General features: G+C 47.6%; 1 non-coding gene across 1 annotated transcript; it reads right to left on the minus strand.

Moving 5' to 3' along the window:
- Nucleotides 1-4,053: 4,053 nt before the first annotated feature.
- Nucleotides 4,054-4,162, minus strand: LOC120701703. The gene has a single exon (XR_005686259.1). It is a non-coding gene; the product is annotated as a small nucleolar RNA R71 (small nucleolar RNA).
- Nucleotides 4,163-4,558: the final 396 nt, after the last annotated feature.

Genomic DNA, 4,558 nt, shown 5'->3' on the forward strand with positions numbered 1-4,558 from the left:
GTTCAACAGTAGCCAACACAAGTTCACAAGTTCTGTCCTGCTAGACAAATGGACTCATACTTAGTAGCATCACAACATGCATGCACTCCGGACCAATTATGCATGCATGGCCATCGGCCTACGTGGCCGAGCTATTGCTACCCTTCTTCTGAGTTCTGACGACATTGTTTTTTCTGTGCTGGACAAGATACGCCCTGTTCACAATCCGAATGGGAGCCCAAAGAATCGCCTATTTCTACACCCTGTTTGCCCTGCATTGCAAGTTCATTGTAATAACATAAATGCATTGCAAAGTATTCAGAAGAATGTTGTGAACAGAAGCATGTACTCACGCCGTCCAAATAACCATAAGCCGTTTCATCATCATCTGACCTGTTCACTATGTAGAGATGACAATTCCTGGTCCCCTGCTCAGCATGAACAATCATCATTTTCTTTATGTCTTCTTCTCCAGCGATATGTACTAGTCCTGTTGCTGGCTCACTCAAAGGTGGGAGGTAGTACAACTCTGTGCTTCCTGTGTATCCATTCTTACATAGACATTGCACCATAAAGTGGTACTCAATAGTTTGCGGCTTCAAAATTCTAACTGACTAAGTTGGTCTCGACTGTCGCCGTAGTTCCATAGATCCGAATATACTTCCTTCACATGGTGGACCTTAAAACACATTACCACATCCTGCATGTATTATGGATTACGCAAATTAAGGTAGTTTGAGAACAATTAGTTCTTGCAAAATAAAATTTCATTTACCGGGTGATGCTCGTTGTCTGATAGTATGTTAAAATCTTGCCGTGACATAGAGATAATATCGTCTTGTTCCTGAAAGTGCAAACATTCGAGGCGTTCAGGTAGGTGTATCAGTAAATATTGCAAAATATCAATTAATGTAGTACCGTAGTTACCTCGACTTTCTTCTTGCCACGAGCCTTCTCCTGCGAGATGAATGCCTCAACCAGGGACTTCAGGTTCGAGTGCTCCAAGGCCAAAGCATGGAAGTGTACTTTATACAGGCCAAGAGCCGAGTCCATTGTTTGTTGATCTTTCTTGATGTAGGAGTTATTTTGTCCAACGAGCTTGGTATACCCCGTGTTTGAGATGGCGTGTTCCTGCTCTACATTGCGCTGGAGAAAGGCATCACGTGCTTCTTCTGCTGCTTTTTTTTGCAAGGTGTACCATTTGATGCTCCAACTTGAGGGCCCATTTATCATATTCAGTCTGGATCTGTTTCTCCTGTTTGGCACGTTCAGCTTGTACACAACGGTCGATGACCATACACTCCCGTTTCGTGCTCACGATACTTTTGCTACGGCCTAGAACTATCTTTAGTTGCAAGTCGGCTCGGTCCGACTTGAACTGTACCATCTTCTCATCCACCTCGTTCATGGATTGTTGAAGTGGATCCATGATAACTAGGTATACATCGGATAGACAAAGAATTACAATATGCACATGAGAAAACAAGAACTGAGTCAGTAAACAAAGACATGTAATCTTCGTGCTTCTTGGGTTTAATGTACATAACTAAAATTAAAATTTGAAGAGTCGACGTCGATTTTCTGTTTGAGTACGAGCGGAACATGCGCGGCGCCGAGGGCGATGGTGACGTGAAATGACGGCGTGCCGCGGCGGGGCGAGGCATGGCGCGCGCGCATCAGGGCCTGTACGGCGCGTGGCGTGGCGACGCGGCTGGGCGAATTACAAGATGGGAAAGACGGTGCTCACCACGGGTGTTGACGGTGCTTAAGTGCCATTTTCACCCGTCAACTATACTCAATAATAAAGGAAAACTACATGCCTTACTCACATATTTGTATCACTAACCTTGCTCCATAGTAGTTTTTGAGTTTTGTACATTTCAGATGAGCAAGAGCGGAATAGGACGAAAACACGCAGCAGACGCCACTTAACTACACAGAATATCGCATACGGCGTCACACCCTTACAAAGAGGGCCCACATATCAGAGGAAACGGGGCCTCCATGCAAGATGCAACAGAGGATAAGGATAAGATCCCAAGAATCAACCACCCCGCAAAGGATCAGCACAAATGGCTGACAGGTGGGGTCGGCCGACCCCTAGGGTTGGCCGAACCTGGCCTGCAACACGTCCAGGTGCATCTCGAGGAGGAGTGGCTGCCAAGGCACCTGATCACCTTCCATATGTGCATTGGCGAGAAACCGACCTCCAAGTAGTATAAATAGGGCCTCTCCCCCCCTCTCAACACACACACACACACACTTCATTCCATTCTCTCCAAGAAGGCTCTCCTCTCTCTTGCTCTTAGCTAGGTAGTGGAGCTAGGCTAGTTCTCTTTAGCGAGCAAGTCATCCTCGGGGTCGTTGAGCAATCCTCGGCTCCTGGTATGGCTTTGTATCTGACTTGTAAGACTTCTATTCATAATATAGAGTTCTACCATGGTTGCTTTACTATCTTGATAGTTTATCAATCTATGCTTAGATCGTTCATAAGTTATGCTATGGTCTTGGTTAGGCCAGATGATCTGGGTACAGATAGAGGTTCGTTGTGCTTTTCGGGCTTGCTCTAGTGTTTTACTCGTCCATCCGAAGGGTGGGAGACCTGGGGGCACTAGAGTAGTGACTTCATACACGAGCGTGGTGCTCGGGTGTGCGGGATCCTTCAGATATGACCGTGCTCCACGGTGTGACTGGGGTAGACGGCAGGTGGTGACAGCCCTGTCCGTCCGGCGTAACAGCGGTGTTGCGTTTAGCGTACTCCCCGACGTTCGGGTTCGGTGTAGGAGTTCATGAAAAGTGGTAACGGAACTGGACGTTCTCCAGTGCGGGACCTTCTCCCCGCTATCCCATTTTCCTGGCACCTGCAGTCCTAACCATGATCTAACATAACCCCAACTTTGGATAGAAGCACTAGGACACCTAACCTAGCCTAAGCTCCAGCTGACTTGACATAGGATAGAGTAGACCTTTGTTCTATAGTTTCTCTCCTTTATTCCTTCCTCATGGAGTGTGGATGTGTGCTGTGTCACATTACCCTTGCTTATTCTTTATTTGTACTTACCCCTGTTAGAGCATTGCCTATTGCTTGAGGCACAATGTCATGGTTAATGTTGAGTACAATACCTTTGTCACTGCCGTCCTTTGGGACACAAATAAATGACGATACCCTTACTCTCCGGGTGAAATGCTACAATGGTATATCCGTGCGCTTGCGGATCCATCTGTAATCATATTGATTATACCACAAGAGTGGCACCCCTTGGGTGCAGTTGCTAGGATGGGTTCGGCGCCCTCATTTCTAGTGATTGCACTAAGGACCGCCAACAGGCATTTCTGGTGCCGTTGCTGGGAATTAACCATTCCTAGTGATTGCGCTAAGAAATATCAACAAGCATTTCTGGCGCCATTGCCGGGGATGGCATGTGAACAAAGATATTGTGTTGATATTAACTTAGACCTTGTACTCAGGGTATAGTCTTTACTCTTTCAGGCTAATGTCATTTTATGTCTTCTTTTATTTTTGATTTGAAAAGAAGACATGGGTAGTGTATGACCAGTTTCTCCCTGCCAGAAAACTACACAAACAATCTAGAGAGGCTCATGAGAAGGGCACGACCTCGTGTCGTTCCTCCTCTTGCTATCCTCCCAGCACAGGAACCCATTTCGGAAGCACCACTCGTTCTTGAGGCTATGGCTGAAAAGACTCTCCGCGAGTTCTCCGTCCTCTCCACCGACAATGTGGCCACTGGCCCCAACATCAATGTCGGGGACATGAACTTCGAGCTCAAATCAAGCCTCATCAACATGGTGCAGGCTAGCCCATTCTGTGGCAAGCCGAATGAGGACGAAAATGCACATTTGCAGAACTTTCTGGAGCTCTACGACACCGTTGTCATACGGGGTGTCGCACATTTGCAGAACTTTCTGGAGCTCTGCGACACCGTTGTCATACGAGGTGTCACCGCCGACGTTGTCAAGCTTCGTCTATTTCCCTTTTCCCTCCTGGGAAAGGCGAAACAGTGGTTTTATAAAGAAAAGGACATCGACACCTGGGCCAAATGCTGGGCAAAACAAATGCCCTGCACGGGAAAATCTCAAGTTTCCAGCAAACGGGGATGGAATCCATCCCAGAAGCTTGGGAGAGGCTGCAGGAATACATCCTGGCCTGTCCTCATCATGGCATGGACGAGTGGCTCATCCTGCAAAGCTTCTACAACGGGCTCACAATGACATCTCGAGCCAACATTGATGCTGCTGCTGGAGGAGCCTTCCTTGACCAGACTATCGCCAAAGCAAAAGAATTGGTCGAGAAGATGGTCTCCAACCAGGGGTGGAGCGATGAACGACTCCAACCCCGCACCAAGGGCATACATACCATCAAAGAGACGGATATGATTGCCGCGAAACTGGACCTCCTAATCAAGAAGATGGAGGAAGGGAGCAAACAACCGATCCATGCTCCCGTTTACGCCATGGGTTCGCACTTCACGTGCGAAGTCTGTGGTAATGATGGACACTCGGGGAATGACTGCTCTGAAACTCATGAAGACTGCGCCTACCTCAACAACGGGTACCGTCC

This window comes from Panicum virgatum, chromosome 3K, assembly GCF_016808335.1.
Source record: "Panicum virgatum strain AP13 chromosome 3K, P.virgatum_v5, whole genome shotgun sequence".
Lineage (NCBI taxonomy): Eukaryota > Viridiplantae > Streptophyta > Magnoliopsida > Poales > Poaceae > Panicum > Panicum virgatum.